Source organism: Colobus angolensis, unplaced genomic scaffold (genome assembly GCF_000951035.1).
Source record: "Colobus angolensis palliatus isolate OR3802 unplaced genomic scaffold, Cang.pa_1.0 Scaffold150, whole genome shotgun sequence".
NCBI lineage: Eukaryota > Metazoa > Chordata > Mammalia > Primates > Cercopithecidae > Colobus > Colobus angolensis.
The window spans coordinates 191,345-211,705 of record NW_012114600.1 but is presented as its reverse complement, the minus strand read 5'-3'; the positions used below and the strand labels follow the sequence as shown (position 1 = coordinate 211,705).

General features: G+C 40.1%; 1 protein-coding gene across 3 annotated transcripts in view; it reads left to right on the top strand.

Moving 5' to 3' along the window:
* The window catches only part of PCED1B (PC-esterase domain containing 1B), a 175,813-nt gene that overhangs the window by 17,031 nt on the left and 138,421 nt on the right, over positions 1 to 20,361 (top strand). For 2 of the 3 annotated variants that reach the window (XM_011936046.1, XM_011936043.1), the window contains exon 2: positions 7,785 to 7,867. The gene's annotated coding sequence lies outside the window, so the exon portion shown is untranslated. Of the gene's footprint in view, positions 1 to 7,784; positions 7,868 to 20,361 lie in introns of those variants that run through there. The other variant, XM_011936044.1, reaches the window with a different exon arrangement.

Genomic DNA, 20,361 nt, shown 5'->3' with positions numbered 1-20,361 from the left:
GAGAGCAGAGGCAGTTTTCTTGTATCTTGTCACTCTGCAGCACCTAACACAATACCTTTCATAAACATAATCTGGGCTTAGCTTAGCAAGTCTGTAGATATAATAATAATGTAATGTGTACAGTTGTTCACATAAATTAATTCAACTGTATTTAGCTTCCCCTGTATCCTGTCCTCTTAAGCTCATTGAGGGCAGAGGCAGTTTTCTTGTATCTTGTCACTCTGCAGCACCTAACACAATACCTTTCATAAACATAATCTGGGCTTAGCTTAGCAAGTCTGTGGATTGGATTCACTTGCAAAATCTATCTATTGCTTTAAGAGAAGCCAATATTTAAAAGTAGACTTTTCATTAAAAGGATGTTACAGATACTACTTGCTTTGTTTAATAATTACCTGCTTTGGAGATGTGTTTGTATTTTTAACAAATGGAGATGTGAGTGCTTTAATTAGCTTCTATTATATATATTAGAAAACAATCTTGGAATAGTGCCACTATGTAAGTTAACTATGCTGGTTCAAAATATATTTGAGATGGAATTTGATTAAATAATTACCAAAAATAGATATGTAAGATTGTATATGATTTCTTCAGTAGAAGATCAGGCAGCAATATTAATTTTTTCAATTAAGTACTGAATATACCCAGTTGAATTCAAACACTTACTAAATGACATTTTGCAACTTTCAAAAAGCCCTGACATTTAGCCCCTCAGTTGATTCCCTTAATAACTTGGTAAATTAGGCAAAAAAGCAAAGAAAAAGAGGATCATGGACAGCAAGGGATTTACCCGCATTTACATTTATATTGGCAGAGTCAGTACTTGAACTGAAGTCTCCTGAGGCCTAATTTGATCCACTATCTGTATCAACTAGAAATACCTAAAATAACTCCTATGTTTATAAAGATAAATGTACCTGTAGAAAATACATCCCTCAAAACACACATTTAATTACAACTTCTTAAATGAGCACCCTCTTCCTTTTTCTTACAGCTCCTTATCCCTAGATTTTAAAGAATCAAAACACACATAAACATCTGCCTAGAGCAAACACAGGGAGTTTCCTCATGACTGGAAGCTCACATTAAAGCCACGCCTAAGGGAAGAAGGGAAGGCAGGGCTGATAATATTTTGTTTATTTTAGTCCTTCTGCTTAGTTTTTGTTTGCAGGCACTGGACTGAACTTAGTTTTCAGAGCCAGAAATTGTCATTGTTTGTGTATCTAAATTTGTTAATACTCTGCTTTTAGAAATTTTTATGTACAATGGATTCCAAGAGTATTTTGGGAACTTCTCAGTGGTGAAATCTAAATTGTGGTTCAGTGAAGAGCCAACAAACACAAACTGCAAAGAGCAATTGGCACAGTAAACTTTTGGAGGATATACGATTCTTCTGCTCTTCTAGCACAAAGCACAGAGTAGGTGCTTGCTACAGTTAATCGGATGAATGAATGAAAAGTGCCTTAATCCCTAGCATTGTCTCCTCAGTTCACCCAAAGATTCCCTGTGATGGCTGTGCCACCATTAGAGCAGCAGTTTATTTTCTGTGCAATTTGTAGAAGAAGAACCAGAAACCAAATTGTCACCCATGCTCCAAATTGTTATCCATGCTCCAGAGACTATCCTTGGTTTTATGCCATAGCAAATAAGGTATTGCCATTTCCAAGTAAGGCTTTCCCCATACCAGTCTGTGAACAGGAGGCATTTGCTTTTTGGTAGTAGTTGACATGCTTTGGGGAGTTTATGCTGCCTCCCCAGCTCCCATCTCAGAGAATTCCTGCTACTCACAGTCACTGCTGGAAAGGATAGGCCTAAGTGGCCCTGTCCCCACCCCATGTCTACCTTGCCCACCCCGATGAGACCAGGGGTAGACTCGTGGACCACAGCAATCAGACTCTCTCTTATGATTCTGAGCCAAGCTACAGAAACTACAGTCAGTGACTGTGGACTGCAGCTGAGAGCTCCCATCCAGCCAGGGCTGAGGTTGTTGCCAATGCAAGCCAATGTCAAGGACAACCAAAGCTACTTAAGAGCAAGATTATAAATAAACAGATGAAGCCAAAGTCTGTGGACAAAGGAAATTAGACCAGGTTTTAAAAAGCAAAGAGTATGCAACACTCACAGGAAATTAATACTTTTATTTATTTATTTATTTTTATTTTTGAGACGGAGTCTCGCTCTGTCGCCCAGGCTGGAGTGCAGTGGCGCAATCTCAGCTCACTGCAAGCTCCACACCCCCGGGTTCACATCATTCTCCTCCCTCAGCCTCCCCAGTTGCTGGGACTACAGGCGCCTGCCACCATGCCTGGCTAATTTTTTTGTATTTTTAGTAGAGACAGGGTTTCACCGTGTTAGCCAGGATGGTCTCCAACTCCTGACCTCGTGATCCACCCACCCCGGCCTCCCAAAGTGCTGGAATTACAGACTTGAGCCACCGCACCCAGCCATAATATTTTTTAAAAGCAAAGAGAGTCAAAAGAGAAAGAGTCAAAAAACAAAGGAGAGAAAGAAAGAGTCAGAGACTAGAGACCAATTGACTTGAGTTTCTGACTCTCTCTTTCCCAGCTTTGGTCGCTAGGAAGTCTAGCTGGACTTTGTTTCCTGCTGGTGGATGTCTGCAAAATTGCTGGCTTAATCTTTCCAGTTAACTCCTGTTTTTAATTTGAGTTAATTTGAGTGAGATTCGATTGCCAGCAACCAATCGTCTCTGACCAATGAACTTCCCCGTCCCCTTCTCCCCTGGGAACCAGGTGCTTCCGTTTGTTCCTTCTCTCTCCCATCAAGAAAGAATGGGATCTGAAAAACTTTCACACTGTCAAATACTGACTTTGCTGACTTTTTCAGTAACACTTTAGAAGAGCACAGCAGTGAGAAGGCCACATAAGACAATAAGGGATAACAATTCACGATACCATTTTGGGCATCAGTCGTAATCTATTTCAGGAGGAGCACCGGAACATCTGCTATTACCTCAGTAGCAGATCACCTACTACCCCCTTTTTGAGGGCTACTTACCGTCACACATAAAGCTTTTCCTTGCTCTCACACTCCATACACCAGATGCTACATAAGTTCTTCTGTCCATTGTAAATGTCTTGAAAGAGGGGATTGTCTCCACCGTGGTGTTATACTCACTGCTCTCACACTAGCAGTGACAGCATTCATTTGAATGGATACATGTTCTACATGTAATTTTAATGGATATTCCCTCTCCCTGTCTCAGAATGAATATTTTGAGAACTTGTGGGCCTAATATTCAGATAACACCTCCTGAAAAACCTTCCTTTTCCTTTTTGCCACTCCCTCTGCACTTCCGTGTGTCCTTGCACTTCTGTGAGATCTCCTAAAACTGAAGAGCATGAGGAAGACAGGAAATTACTATTAGCTTTTCCTTAGTCCAGGAAAAAAAGACTTAGAGATGGCTCCGTCATATTCATAAAGTGTTGATTAAAGAAGCCAGTATCAGCAATTGAAAAGGACTTTCTAGTTTAGCCCTGCTTCCCATTCCATCTGGGCACCTCCAGCATCAGCCCACAGTTTCTCAGGCTCCAATCCATTCCATGCTAGTCATTAAGCTGACTTTCCGATGAAGACACAGAAGGAAGAGAGCACATTTTCATCAGTGCAGGTACAGGTGTATAAACTCAGTAGCTCCAAGTGGCTACATTGAGCAATGTTCACTTACTTGGAAAAAGGGCCATTCTCACAGATTCTATTTAAGGCCAATGAGGATAATAGAAATTCTTGAATCTAGGACTATTCATAAATACTGTTTTAGAAGAATTTATTTTGATTCAGAAAGGACCACAGTTTCTGGCAGACTGTGATTAACGTTTTATTTCCTTTTCCTATATCATTAAAGGCAAGGGTAGTATTCAGAACACTCAAAAGACATATACAGAAAGAAAAGAAAATGATGTTTTTGACATGCTTGGATCCCTATCATATTATGTTCTTGTCTCTTCTGGTACAATTGTAGGATTTATTTTCTAAACATTCCAATTTTACAGCATGAGTCATTGCTAATGTAGAAACCAACTGAATCATCCATCCATCCATCAATGAATATTCTTGTCTTCTTTTTTCTTATATGTGCTTATCATTATACTAAAAAAGATATTAGGAATTCTTGCATTTAAAGCACTTCTTCTCCCTTTCACTTATTTTGCTTGGTTCACAGGTAATATAGCAAAGCTATCATTAACTTTGTGTTGGTTCAGATTTCCATTCAAAATATTGAGTCAGAAACTGAAATCAAGTGTACTCTTAAGTATCTCAAATCTGATGTCTTCCATACAGGAGGTAAACTTAAAGTCTAGAAAAAGTAGTATAGAAAAGAAATATTTTCATAGTTTCTGGCCCTAAGAAAGAACGATCAGACTGGATTGTGGTAATAAGTCTATGTCTTCTTCACTTGGCCTTTAAAAGTTGACTTTAAAAGTTATTTGATTGGCCAGGCATGGTGGCTCACGCTTGTCATCCCAGTACTTTGGGAGGCCGAGGTGGGCAGATCATCTGAAGTCAGGATTTTGAGACCAGCCTGGCCAGCATAGTGAAACCCCATGTCTACTAAAAATAAAAAAAAGTACCCGGGCTTGGTGGCATATGCCTTATAATCCCAGCTACTCAGGAAGTTGAGGCAGGAGAATCGCTTGAACCCGGGAGGTGGAGGTTGCAGTGAGCCGAGATCACGCCACTGCACTTTAGCCCGGGTAACAGAGTGAGATCCATCTCAATAAAAGAAAAAAAAAGTTATTTGATCATCTTGTTTCAAATATGAAGAATCTATTTTATTCCATTCCATCTTAAATATATCACCTAGGATACTTGGTGTTGTAATATAATTATTTGTTAGGCACATCTTTTATTATTATTATCTATACCAGATGGCTTCAAAGAGAAGACATGTTTACTTGGAACCAACCTATGGTTTGGGGTGGGGCTGGGGGGTGGGCAGGAGCACTGGTCCAGGAGTCAAGAGAACTAAAGGCTAGTCACTGTGATACCACCAGTGAGTGAAGATGTCACTTATTGGGCTTTCTTGTTCATTAGTTTCTTTTTCAGTAAAATGAGATTCCTTCAGTGCCTGAAATCTCATTCTAAGACTCAATGACTGAGCCTTTTCCTATTGTTTATCTTTTGCCCCAAAACTTGTAGCACAAAGTCTCTCCAATTTTTATGTACTTAACCCACTGTTCAGTAACCATTCTATATTACATGCAGTTATTATCATGAGCCCCCTTTCCCATTCTGACAATGTGGAGATTATATGGGGAAAACTATAATGTGGATCACATGGAAAAAACTGAATTAAAAGGAAGATTTGGTTTGGGCATTGTGGCTCACGCCTGTAATCCCAGCACTTTAGGAGGCCGAGACAGGTGGATCAGTTGAGGCTGGGAGCTCGAGGCCAGCCTGATCAACATGGAGAAACCCCGTCTCTACTAAAAATACAAAATTAGCTGGGCATGGCAGTGCATGCCTGTAATCCCAGCTACTCGGGAGGCTGAGGCAGGAGAATCGTTTAGACCCAGGAGGCAGAGGTTGCAGTGAGCCGAGATGGCGCCATTGCATTCCAGCCTGGGCAACAAGAGTGAAGCTCCGTCTCAAAAAAAAAAAAAAAAAAGGAAGATTTGAATTTATTACGCATTATTTCTAAGAGAGAACTCGAAAAATCATTTGTCCTAAACAATAGCTTCTATCTATTGACTCCCAAGTAGTTCCCAAGAAACTAAATTGCTCTTACCAAATTATCCTTTTAATACATCCATGTTATAGACTCATCAACTACCTGTTCATTAAAACACATGGCCTACAAAAAATTATATTTTAACATCATTAGCTTTTAAATACTAGAAGTCATTTCAATGCTTAGAAAAGTCTAGTGAGCATGATTACATGTGGAAACTTTCAGATAGAATGTATCCAAAAAAGGAAGTATACTAAAAATGTAAATATATTTCAGATAGCATGTATCCAAAAATGTAGATATATTGACAGGCTTTGCCACTTTTTTGCAGTTTCACATCACGTCTTTACTTGTAATAATAACAATAATTGCTGCAAAGATAATAAACTACATTCCCATTCTGCTATCCCTCTACCCCAAGTACTGTGTCTACAGTTTTCTCTGCAACATGGTGGCAGTCTACAAAGAGTCTTTGTGACATCAGGAGGAGAGTCTAGATTTCCTTCCAGGGCAACACATTTTGGTATTAGGTTGAACCATAAAATTGCCATTTTTGGTCAGGATGATTGACTACTGGTGGTTTCATATGGCACAAGCTAAAGAGCCTTCCTTGGGTTTGAGTTACAGTCCTGAGAGTCACTTGTGTGTCCAATGGGCCAGTCACTTAACTGCTGAGTCGTGGTGTGTGAAATGGTAGTAACACCTAGTGCTATAGGATTGATTATTAACTTAACATTGAGGCTTAGCAATGACATACAGGAGCACCATGCCTGGAAACAGTTATTGTTCAAGAAATAGGTAATAATACAATATAATTATCGGTATAAGTAACTTAGAAGAGTTTCCTCACTTTCCCTTTAGCCATTTTTGCGTATATGGTGAAGGTAATGGTTGCTATGGTAGAGAGAAATGGAAAATATTTGTGAAGCAAGCACAGTTTTTAAAACCCCAATAACGTTAAAGGCCTTCCACTCCTGTCTTGTATGCTCTCTTATGTCCTAGTAAGGGCACAGATAAAGTTTGACACATACTCGGTGGAGTATCTAAATAGAAAATGTACTGATGCAAACCAAGAACAGAGTTTTAAAAAAAAAATCAAAGCACTAAGCAAACATTCTGAACTTTTGGCAGAGGAATTGGACTGTCTGAATGCCCATGACTCTTTGGAGTTATTAATAGTGATGCATTTTGCCATATTTTGAGCAGATGCATATTTATAGGTCACGCCGTATCTGTGTGGCGAGACTTTCAAGGCTTTATGGCCTTTTAAAAATGTCTTATCTTGGAAGAGAACAGGGCAAGGAGGATGCCATTTTGTCATCTGTGCAGCACCAACCACCCTGTGCTCATTAAATATTACGGGAAAGACGGGCACTGCAGCAGGGCCTGGAATGTGGCTCCCATCTGCTCTGCCAGAAGCCATGATAAAGTCACGAGTTGCACAACAGTAGTAGTTCGCAGCTATTTATGACCATTTTAATAGCAAAGGTCTAGATCAGAAGGCTGTGTTTACGTGCCGTGCAGCAGAATAGTTCATGAATCATTCCCACAGCAGCGTTTGGTCAAACCAATCAACCAAGTAATGAAAAAGGAACCAGTTGTTCTTGAGGTTGTGATTAATAGATCTCTAAATTAGCCTCTACTTTCCTCATGCTCTTCCATACCTGAGACAGAATTGACTCCTGCCCCATGCCCACAGACTCTCCTCCTCTGTCTTCCCGGCAAGCCACAGCCTTGTTACCCTTTCTCCACCCAAGCTCAAAGCCCTAAGACATCAGGTAAGTTAAAGGAGCTTTGAAAACTCCTGTAGAGCACCTGTGCACATAATTAAGGAAATATTATTTTTAGTACATGTTTATTTTCTCATTGTCATTGCTCCATTATGTGACTTCAGTTAGTGACCCCAATGGCCCCTTTGCATCCAGATCAGTAAAATCCTTTCACTTGTCTGCTTAAACTGAGTGGAGGTTTCAGTGATTATCACTTCCATGCAGCCTGAAGGTCAGACTATTTCCTTTTGTTTCACTAGACAGTTAATCCCCTCATTAAGAGTGATGGAAAATGAATAATTGAACATGCCATTTTAGCATTTCAGGTAATGAGAGGCCCTAAGATCCCAGAGGATGCCGTAAGAGGAAAAGTCAGGGGAGTGTTGAAGACTCTGCCTCCTATAAATATGTGAGTTTCTCTCCCCTGGCTTCATGGTAGAAAAGGTTTGGCAAAGGCTCTTCCTGTAAGTTGAAACAAAAGAAAGTGAAAACCTTAGTTATTGGGCTGTACTCTAACACTTAGTAGCTGTGTGACTTGGGGCAAAGCAGCTAATCTTTTGACACTAAAAGTTTTCTCAATTATATAACTGGAATGATAATGGTAAACATTACATTGAAGGTTTATGAGCTTTAAAAACATGAATGAGTGACAGTACTTACAACAGTGTCTACCAGACGGTAAGAGCTCTGTAATGTGTTAATTATATTATCATTTTCATTATCACCCAGGCAAGTCACCTGAATGCTGTAGGTATCAGGCCTCAGCCAAACAACCACTTGCAGAGTGTCAAAAAGTTCCCTTTTGCCTATTAGAACAAGGATTAAGAGTAAATTATGTTGTACCCTGGAGGGAAAAAACCCAAGTAGCCATACCTTTAGGGCCTTAGGGAATTCAGCTTTCACCAAACCTCTTCTAATTACTCTGAAAAGATTTTTTGGAGGGTGGAGGTGGTAGAAGGTAGAAAGCCACAAGAATTGGGACCCAGATGACCACACTTGGTGAGTGAAGGTGAAGCCACCAACAGCAGCCTCCACTGGTGCAATCTGAATTCCTGCCTTCAATCCCAGGCCCCACAGCCTCTGCCCCTTCCTCATGTTCTCTAACTCCCAGGAAGCCGGCTTGCCCCAGGGTTCCGCAGCCCTGTACCGCGACGCGGAGACTGGGCAGGGACCTCCTTTTGTACTCTGACTCCTGTCTCATCTGACCACGTTTTAGGCAGACCTTATACTCGTGCCAACTAAAAATGGACTCACCCTGCTAAGGAAATCCAAGTCCCATTGGGAAATACCGCTGAGTCTAATTTGATCATTTCTTTTGCCGCTTCAGGCTGTGGACCTTACGAAGCAGAGATAGCACCCTTCAAGATGCAGAGTTCAGGGAAAGCTCCTATACAGAGGGGAGTGGGGGTCTCCGCTGAGTTTGGAAAGATGACTAGGGTTTGATTGACAGAGTGAACGGGGTGCGGGGTGGGGAAGATATTTCAAGTAAGTGAGGAGGGTCTGAAATGTGCCTAGAACAGGGAATCTTCTGAGAGGCTGAAACAAGCTGTGTAAGGGAGTGCAGGTTGCTCAGGCTGCTCAGAGAGACACAGACCAGTGCAGAAAGAAAGGTCTGAGGGTTCGTCAAGGTATTGGACCTTATTCTGCATAAATACAGATGCTGAAGGGTGGAAGCAGTGTTTTAGAAAAGAAAAAGTGTGTAATGCTGTGCATGCAGCATTGGTAGAAATGGGCTTGATGGGAGGAAAATTACTTAGCGGACTAAGGCCTGAGGTCATGGGGACCTATGCAAAGGAAAGTAAAATGCACGAGGGTGACTATATGATTATGTGCAGAGGGGGTGGAAACTGTTGCTCAAAACTGAATCTTAAAATTTGTTTTGTCATTGCTTTACCCAAAATAGTTTATCCTAGCTGGATTTTTGTGGAGAAAATATTTTGCCCCTTTTAAAAAGATTCTAGTAAGAAGCTGCTTTAATGCTGTTTGTGGAAGGAAAAAGTTACCAGGAGAAAGAGTGAATATAGTGCATGATCAAAGGAGTGATGGAAAGTGACAGTGGCTTTCAAAAGAATGCAGGTGAATTAACACATATTACGACAAACACAATCTTACAGCCACTTCATTTTCTTGTCAATGTTGGGAAATACTTTCTAGATATTCTAATAATGATGCCATTAGCATTGTACACTTTTTAATTAAAAAACTTATAACACAAATAGAAAGTTAAATCCGGAGGGGAACTTCAATATCCTTTCATCATTTTACAGAGGAGTTCACAAGACCAGAGAGTAAACAGCTCACACACTGTCACCCAGCAGGTGTGTGACAGGTCCATTGCCAGAAGGTAAATGCTTTGCTCCTGGTCCAGTGCCCTTTCTGCTTGGCCACAAGAGTCCACAAAGACCATTTTATTGATTTCTTTTTCAAAATACACAATTTTATCAAAAAAGGACCATTTTTATAGCTGAAGTAAGACTTGGTGTTTTCCATTTTCTCTTTTTTAAAGTCAAGAGCTGTTTTCTCAGATAGATTATTCACATTTCCCTTTACTACGGTAATTTTCTTGTTTGTAGAATTAAATAATTAACCTTGAGGTAATCTTTGTGTTGAAGACACCTTAGCCTAAGGGTGCAAGTTGCTTAATGGGAAGAAAAGTGGGTGCCTATGGGAAAGTACAGACTTCTAGGTGTTCCCCGGCTCCCTCGGAGCAGCCCTCTGACCTGGTGCTCAGGATAAGGTGAAGTCATGGAAAAGCATCAGCAAACGTGCCTCTCAACCTGCCTTGCCCATGATGACTGTCATCCCAGGCCCCAGAGTGGAGGCGTCCAGCCTCCTCACAGGGTCCCTGGGCGCCCATCTCCTCAGAGGGGGGCCCTCCCCACAAGGGACCCATCGGCTTCACTTCTCTGTTCTCCCTCTTCCCCACTTCTCTATCTTTTCTGTAAAATGTTTAAAAGAAAAAATAAATCTCTCCTGTTAGAGCATGTTCCTTTTCTTTTACCTCCAACCTTTTTTTTTTTATTTCTCAGTCTCTGCCTCTCATCCAAGTGAACTTGCTTTCCTCCACCTCGTGCAAACACACATTAGGGCCTTGTTTCCTCTGCTTCCGGGGCCCGCAGCCTTCCCTTTGTGGCACCTTCTCCCCAAGACTTGTTCCTTTCTGCCTCCTAGGAGCCCATTCTGGACAGGGCACGCCCCAATAATGTCAGAGGGCTCCTGCGGATGGTTCCCTACCCCCATCTCAGTTACCTGGCTGGGGCTCAGGCATGGGAAGTCCTGAAGTTCTGATTTTCTTGGTTAATCTCTTTGAAGCAATTCTTCATGATACCAAGTGCCCTGATTCTTTGTTCAAAGTTAGGGGTGGGCCAGTATCAACCTTGATATTTTTCACTGTTGATTCATGTTCATGAAAGATTCTCCTAAAGTTTGCTTGGTGAATGCCTGGGCCAAGCACCATAAGCCTAGGTGCTCTGTGCCACATCCATATCAAGAGACTGGGAATCTTGGTGGGGTCAAAGTCTCTCCTGTATCCATGAACTATTGTATTGCCTCTCCCGGCAAGTCTATGAGAGAAGGGACAGCATAAGCTCTGCCATAGGAGGAGGAAAGCTTCTCTCTTCTTCTCCATGGGACACAGGGAGGGAACTGATAGATGGCAGCCCTAAGGGCCCAAATTTAAGAGAGTAAAGTGGGGTGAACATGTTGAGATTGTGACCATTTTCCCAGAAGAAGCAGAGGGTATAATGCATCAAAGTTAGAGCACTAGAAGGGCCTTGGTGTGGCCCCCGACACCAACTTGGGCAGAGAGGCCAGACTCCAGCAGGTGGCAGCAGTGGCAGTGGAGGTGGCACAGGCACCAACATGCAGAAGGGGCTGGCAGTGACCCTGGCAGGGAAGGATGCAGTGCCTCAGGGATAAGAGGATGCCAGCTGGGGACTCAGGCTCAGGTGCAGGTGTCACGAGACCTGGGCTAGCCTCCCACCCACTAGCCAGTTCCACAGGAATCTGTTCAGATACAATGTCCCCCTAAGGAGGAAAGTGGTAGAAAAGTAAATACGACTTAATTCCCCAAACTACTCATTTACATCTGGGTAAGACTCCTAAACCAGAAAAATGAGGATCTTTATTGCTAATTACATGCTGGGTGTCCTTAGGAGAGACATTTAAACTTTCTGGACCTCAGTTTTCTCGTATATAAAATAAGGATGTAAACAATTATTATTTTGTAGGATTGTTGGAGGACAAAATGACAATATGAGCAAGTGAATGCTATACCTAGTACTATGCCCTCAGTAAACAGTAGGCAGCAACCAAGCTGGTGGGAAGTCTGCTATCCAGGAGGGTAGGACTTGTTGACTTCCAAGATGATGAGGATTTCCAGATAGACCCGGGTGAGTAAGCATTGCTTTTTCCAGTTGGATAACCCTGAGATCTGCTGCTGGAGTGGACTCTGGATGTGAGCAGGAGGCAAAACACAGGGAAAGTAGCGCGAGTGCTGCTGAGCTTCTCAGATGCTGATTTAGAAAATGTTCATGCTCACTACACAAGGACCTAAATATACTGGCTCAGCTATCTAAATGGCAATGACAGTTGATGACAGATGTTTCCCAACGACTTCCTCTCCCAGAATCTTTTGCACCCTACACGTTCCTGTTATTCAGATTCTTTCTGGAAGCAACACAGTTCCCAAATGTACATCAGATTGTGTTTTTCCCAACATCTTCGCCAGACTTGTGTGATCATCTTTTTACTTTTTCTTAATCTTTTTGATTAAATTGCAATTTAATTTTTATTTTTCGGACCACTAGTGAGACCTACCATCTTTTCACATATTTATTGGCCCTTTGCATTTTCTCCTAGACTTTCATTACTTGAGTTTTACAACAGAATGGCATCATCTTTAGAATCAGTCCAAGGCCAGCATTCATTACAACCACTCCTATTATTTCATTTTGTTTTCTTCTCTTCTTTAAACTTCATGCCTCTGATTAATCTGTTTAATTTTAATGGCTAGGCATGGCAGCTTACATTTGTACTCCTAGCACTTTGGGAAACTGAGGCAAGAAGATTGCTTGAGAGCAGTCTGGGCAATATAGTGAGAACCTGTCTCTACAAAAAATAATAATAATAATTTTACAAGTATATAATACTTCAGGGCACACACTGACTTTTGTTTGTCTTCCTTTGGCAGAGTCCTCACCATAAATAGAATTTTTTCATCTTTTGAATTAATCATGATTCAGGTCTTGAAATGAAAACTAAAATAAATTTTCCAGTTGACCTTTAATCCCAATTTGGAATTATTCTAGGTTCAATGAAAATCACCTACTTGATAGTACTCTACTTGTGTTTTTGCACTTTCCAAAGAACAGAATTGGAGGCAGAATACTGTAGAAGAAATTTTCAAGAAGATTCAAGTACTAGATTTAGGATGTAGAAGTCCCTGCTTGCATACTGCTGCCAGTCTCCTTGCAGCTTTCAGCAAATCACTTTCCTTCCTCTCTCTGTAAATGGAGGCAGGCAGCAGGTTGAGCTATATCAGTGATTCTCAACCCTGGCTACATAGTACAAGTACTTGAAAAACTTTTTTTTTTGTTGTTAGTTTTGGTTGGTTTATTATTGTCTTTAAAAGTCTTCACAGGCAAAGCCATCCCTTCTTGTCTCTATCTTACACCCTGCCTGGTGGTTTTAGTTGAGGATTCTGGGAAAAAGAGACTTAGAGTGATGATAAGGAGATTTGACATTTTAGGAAGAAAATGGGAAGTTTCTGGAATTTCAGAAATTTTCAAACTTCAAAAACTGTCATGGTTGTTTCTGGCTCTTTATTTTATTCCATCTCTATAAAATTCCATATGTGGAAATAATGTGTTGCCTCATATTTATCTCTCTTCAGTCATGCATTTAATACATATTCATTGAAAACTAATTATGTGCCAGACCTGTGCAAGGAGAGAAGGGAATGCAATGGAATTACCCAAAAAACTTCTTTAAAGGCTATTTAAGAAATTTTTAAAAACAACTTTTAAATAATGCATCCTAAGGTCAGTTAAATAAGAATCTCTGGGAGTAGGATCTATGCATTAGCACTTTTAAAAAGTGCCTCAGGTGATTTTCATATGACACCAAGAATGGGAATCACTGAACGTGATGATCTCTGATATCCCTTGTAGTAAACACCTCTATGATTCTAAAACATGTTGAAATTTGGGCAATATATCAAACTCTTTAGTGATTTTTAAGTTAGTAAAATGGAGACTCTACTTCGTGTTCCCACACACAGCAATGGAGTTTAGAATTGGCCTGAATGGTTGGCTTGGAAGATGTTTGTTAGTGGCCAGAATCATTCATGAATCTTCTTGCTTTTTCCTCTCCTCCTATGGTGAACATGTCTCTAAATGAAACAATATGTGCTTTTGTTGAGCTGAAAACTGGATCAACTGAGGGTGTAAAATGAATGGAAATTAATCCTATAAATCACTAACCCAGAGGACAGCCAGCAACCACTTCTTCTGTCCCCACTTTGAGGTTAAAAACAAAAATACTGTGTTTGGAGGCCGTAATGTGAGCTTTTATCAACAAAGAGGAAAGTGCAATACAGTTATAATAAGATCCACTTTAATAAATAATTTTTTACGCAATCCGTAGCTATTCGGCCAATCAATTAATTATGAATTGCCAACATATTTCACCCAGAAAGTGGTAACAGTTTGTGGTTGACAAAGACAATGTGTTCAACATAGGATCTAGCCCAAATTTACTAACAAAATATGACATTTTTACTGCAAAAGTGACTTAGGAGACATTACTGGGGAGACAAAAACCCTTAATACACAAAGATACTCCATAAAACTTTACTTGCATGGTGGAATCCATAAATGCAAGAGAAGCAACCTCATCTAGAATTTCAAGTGAGAAATGTTTTGGGAGCCATCTGTGTCCCTATTCAGAAATATAATCAATGAAAGGAGTGAGGTTCCCTGAGAAGCTGCTTTGATCATGCAAACATGAGCTTCCTTTTTAGATGTAACTAGTGTCTTCTTTCAGGTGGTTATTGATCAGGTTCTTCTCTGCTGAGTCAATGACAAACACACACAAAGCTTGGTCCAACGTGAAGTTTGATGTCCCAGGTCACAGTTGCAGGGAAACATGAGGTCATAGCACCAGAGGTTTGAGCTCTTCAGTTCAAAAACCATATGCAGCATGAAAGAATGCTCTGGTGTTCTTTGAAGTTTGATGTATATAACTTCAAATCTCAAAGAGAAATACATTTCTCCTCCCACTGAATTCAATTGCTTTGTAAGTGGTCTGATTTCTGAAAAATTGATTTTTGGTGCAACTGAAGAGTCTATTTAACATTTGGGTTGCCTTAATAATAGAAGCCCAGGGATGGTATGACTCTCATGCTTCAAGGACCTTTGCAAAGCCGCAAGGACATAAAGATCAGGACGACATCACTCTGCCCTAGATGAGCTCACTTTCTAGGGGAACCAACACCTATATTAGAGTGTTGGAAGACTGCCTTTAAATGCTTCAAAATGCATCTGCTATTATTTTATGATGGGAGAAAGATCACCATGGTTTTTACTGATCAGAAGAAATAAGTACTTACTAGATTTTTATGTCTATATTATTTATATATTTTGAAATTGTGGTAGAATACACATAACACAAAATTTACCATCTTAACCATTCTGACGTGTACAGTTAGGGGCCTTAAGTACATGCACTTTGCTGTGCCACTGTCACCACCATCCACCCACAGGACTCCTTCCATCTTGCAAAACCTAAACTCCAAACACATTAAAAAATAACTCCCCATTCTTGGCAACCTGCCCTCAACCCCTGGCAACCACGTTTCTACTTTCTGTCTGTGAATTTGTCTCCTCTAGATACCCCTTTTAAGTGGAATCATTCTGTATTTGTTCTTTTGGTTGGCTTATTTCACTCAGCATAATGTCTTTGAGGTAAGTTTTTTTTAAAGCACCAATAAATACTTCCAAGTGTCTCATCAGCAACCAACTGTGCTTGTTCTAGCTGAGGTGCCTCGGTTTATTTACAGATCTTATTAGAAAGTCACTTCTTCTCATGGTAAAGGGAGCCGATGTCATTTTGTACATCTTTGAAGGAATTCAGTATCATTCATGGATTATCCATTCATGGGTTCTCTGAGCGCTCAAAGGCACCCACACTGCCCCTAATAAGCTGTTGGTGGGGGTTGTGCAGCCCCTCCACAAGACGTCCAGAGACAAGGCAGCCCACCTGACTCAGAGCTGCCAACCCCCAGCCCACGCGAGCTCTGTGCTTGATTATGGGTGTGTATTACCATCTGGTATGTGGGTTTAGCAGTAAGAATGGGAGAATCAATCAGGCTTTCCATGTCATATGTTGCTATTATTTTATTTAACACTTGTTCTATGGCCAATACTGCACCAAGCACAGCATAAAACCTGGATACACTCCCTCTCTATTATCCAAGGGAAACTTCTGCCAAACTTGCTTCAGGGGATTCCTCTCAGTCCACTGAAAAGTGACTTTATTTCCTAATGCCTTCCAAATACAGAGTCTTGATTGTTTAAAGACTAAAAGCTGTGCTTTAGAATTTTAAGTAAGATCCATTTTAATAAGAGTTTCTTAGCAAATTTCTCTATACTTCATTAAGTTTCTATCCTGGAGGAAAATATATCTCTCCATATTCCATGATGTTAGTGCAGGAAATGAAGCAACCACTTCCACTCACTATTTCCCTGGCTGTTTCTATTTAACAAAACGGTGATTTTAGCTGAAGCTTTATTTGTGATTTTAATCACAATCTATGTGTTGGACCTCAGTAATTAGAAATTTGAGTGTTTGTCATAAAAAGCTACTTCCAAGGTACATTACTTTACCATAATGCTTTCCAATGTTGTGGTCTCTTAAAAACTCTGTAAGGTCACATTATTTGCCAGTGTTTGTAATAGACGTTATACCTTGCTTCCTCTTACTCCCTTTGGAAGACTCTCTAATTCTTCCCTGGGCTCTAGGAAGTACTGGGATTATAAGTGCTTCCTCCCTTCAGCTAAGAGACTAAAGTTCCATTTTTACAGTAAAGAGCCTCAGCCTGCAGAGAGCAGTAACAGCTTCTTGGGCATGTCAGCCCTCGCACATATCATCATTATGGCAGTCTCTGGTTCTAAAAGATATTATAAATGATGACGCTCCTGCTTCAAATCCTATTCCCTTGTTCTATCCTCACCTCCCAAAAGGAGGAGAAAGATTGAGAGGCTTCAGACAATCAGATTTTACCAGATTTGTACTGCCTTTTAGTTTGCATCAGAAATCTGTGGGACCCGTATGCAGAGAAACATATATGTCCAAAGTGTAGCAAAAATGCAATTTTTTTTTAAAGGATGTAACTTTAAGAATTGCATGGCCTGGCATGGTAGCTCATGCCTGTAATCCCAGCACTTTGGGAGGCCAAGACAGGTGGATCACCTGAGGTCAGGAGTTCCAAACCAGCCTGGCCAACATGACAAAACCCTGTCTCTACTAAAAATACAAAAATTAGCTGGGCATGGTGGCAGGCAGAGTTTGTAGTGAGCCGAGATTGCACCCCTGCACTCCAGCCTGAGTGACAGAGCAAGATTCCATTAAAAAAAAAAAACCACAAAATTTATTTAGAGGCACACAGTGGGGAAGCCCTTTGTATGTTTACATAGTTCTTTCTTCTTCTTGTGATTCCAGTTGGAAATCTAGGACTTAGATAATTAACTTCAGGTTTACTGGGGTAGGGGAAAGGTGCAAAGCCATAACACAGGAGCACACTTGTACAGAGAGAGCAGCCATCAGAATTCAGATTCAGCACACCTTCATGAGTATCCACTATGTGCCACTCAGAGGCTTATCTTTTACAGTTTTATCTTCACACCAGACCTGTGAGTTGGATGCTAATCTCTCCCATTTGACACATGAGGAAACTGAGCCCATATAGAAAGTAAGTGATAGAGTTTAGATTCAAACTCAGGCCCTCTGCCTCAAGTCCAACTTATGACTTGAAAGCAGAAATATTTGAAGTCTGGAAAGAGGCTTTTCACTTCATTAAAATCTGGCCTGTCAAGCTGGACATGCAGCTTTCTCCACACTCTGGTCTGTCGCCTTAGCACCCTGCACCAGAGACAGAGAACGTTAACCCTGGGAACAGCCCGGTGTCTGGCTCTTAGCACATATGCACATGCCTCAATTCTAGCTCAAAATTACATTGCCCTGGTTTAGAGGTGGCTGTCTCCCCACTACTTCTGCTACTGCTTGATCTGTAGAGCTTTCTTAAGAGAAAGCAGATGTTCCTAGCCCAGAAGCCTTAAGGTTGCTGGCACCAAGCCCTCCAGCTGGAGCAGGAATGAAGGTCCCCAACACCAGAGACTGCCAACAAGGTACAGGCCTCAGAGTAAGCCTTGAAGGGTTAGCTAATGGCAGCATCTGGCTTTCCATCATGATCATCTTACTTCATGACACAGCACATTTTTAGGAAATTACACTTTCATTTTTCCTGCTGTCCGTTAAACAAGGTTTAATAACATAGTCTGGAAATACAGGTGGGAAGTAGATTTGGGAAGTTAGAGTATATGCAAATTAAAACCATAACTTGTTTGAATTACTCCAAAGTTGGTATCTTTTACAAAAATAATAAATAACAAATATAGCAAATTTTTCAGTATGGTCTGAGTAAAACAGGATAGTACCTGTTTAAGTATATAAAAAGGTATATATTAAAGCCTGGCACACAGGTAATCAGTAAATACTTATATAAATGAATAAATGTATGGTGATTTTAGGATCTTGCCAAAACCAAGAGTGACAGCCTTCTTTGAGTTAGGCCTAATTTTCAATCCTGATACTAAGGGTGGGGGAGTTATGGTGGTAAGCAGTTGAAAGTGTCTGCTGCTCCTTATCCTCTGCCCAAAGGATATTAAACCACCTTTGCATGGTATCTTTACTGGGCTCTGACTTCTGCTAGTGTAGTTTCTTTCCTCCTTGCTCCCCTGCCCCTCCCCCAATGTCTATGGACTATCTGGACCCTTCATTTTTTTGTCTTAAAGCTGTAGCCACACTCATGAGGTACAACCGGAAACTGCTTCAATAAAGGAAGGCAGTATGAACACTTGGATACCTCTTCCCCTCCCTCCATTCTCCTTGCCTTCCTCCTTCTTCTCCTTCCCCTCATCTTTTTCTTCTTCCCCTATTTATTCTAGAAATGTTTCAGATTAGAAAATAATTTGTTACTTTGCTGTTTTAAAAAGGTGATAATGTAGTCTTCTTATCTTAGAGATTAAGTTCTGTGTTCACCTAATGTACAACCATTTATTCTTTAAGTGAGGTGATGACATCATGATGGTCTACAGCAGATTGGAGGCACCCTGTATAATTAACATGTCTTACATCTTCCCATAATTCTTTTATGTGTAAAGCATTTAATATGTACAATAAAAAAGAATTGTATACAACAAAGTGAACTGCTATGCCAGGCTCTGATCCGAAGAAATTGTATGGATTAGTTTTTGGCATCTAAGGGCACTTTAGCTTTTGCTTCATATCAGTGAAATTATGTTCCTTTAAATTAGCTCACTAGAAATCTATACTAATTAGAATAATGAAAACTTGAAATAAATAAGGTATATAGAACAAGAAAATGTTCCTGATTCAATTGTTTCATAATTTCTATTAGCACATTACACTGACGTTTTATTTCAAAATATGATGGTTACTTTCTCAACATGTTTCTATTTTAAAATGACCTTTACTATTAACATATCTACATGGTGTCAAGTAACTGGAAAGCAAAAACAAAATTCATATAAATATTTGCAGAGACACGCTCAGTGTGATGAGCCTTGACTACAAAAAAGATGTTGATAAGCTCTGTCCTCACCAATAATTATTTGTTCCTTTTGGAAAGGTACATAGTCTGTCAAAGCACCTGAATTATTTCTAGTTCACAAATAAATTTAATGGAGCAAATGCTTTCTAGGTCACAGTATGGGAAAGGTGACATTGTTATTATGGAAAGAGTGAAGGTCTGTTTTTTGATCTGCTAAAAAAAAAATTGGCATAAAGTTGTTTTCTAGTCACAAAATTGAATATTTTGTTTTGAGATTTTAATTTTCAAAAAGCACCATCAGATAAGAAAATGAGTTTTTGTCGTACACATTTTGTCCCAACTTTATAATAATTCATTACTAGTATAGCATAAGGTTTTAATAGGTAGTTAGATCATTTGAGTCAAATTATTTGCCAATCTATTAATTATTCATTTATTGAAAATGTCAAAGTTGTGAGATCCTGGACAGTGTTAATCATGAGTGTTTTTAAAACCTTACTTTTACAAAACAGCAGTATTGGTACTGGCATAAGGGTAGTCATATAGATCAGTGGAATAGAGCTGAGAGTCTAGAAATAAACCCACATGTCTATAGCCAGCTGATTTTTAACAGTGTTGCAAAAACATTCAATGAGGGAAAAATAGTCTTTTTCAACAAATAGTGCTAGGACAACTGGATAACCACATGCAAAAGAATAAAGTAAATAAATATATTTACCTCACACCAAATATAAAAATTAATCCTAAATAGATCAAAGGCCTAAACTTAAGAACTAAAACTATAAAAATCCTAGAAGAAAACAGAGTTGTAAATACTTGTGACCTTAGATTTGGTAATAATTTGTTAGGTATGACAACAAGCAACAAAAGAAAAAATAGATAAATTAGACCTCATCAAAACTAAAAGCTTTTTGGCTGGGCATGGAGGCTCACACCTATAATCCCAACACTTTGGGAGGCTAAATTGAGAGGACTGCTTGAGCCCAGAAGTTCAAGACCAGCCTGGACAACATAGTGAAACCCTATCTCTTTAAAAAAAAAAAAAAAAGAGA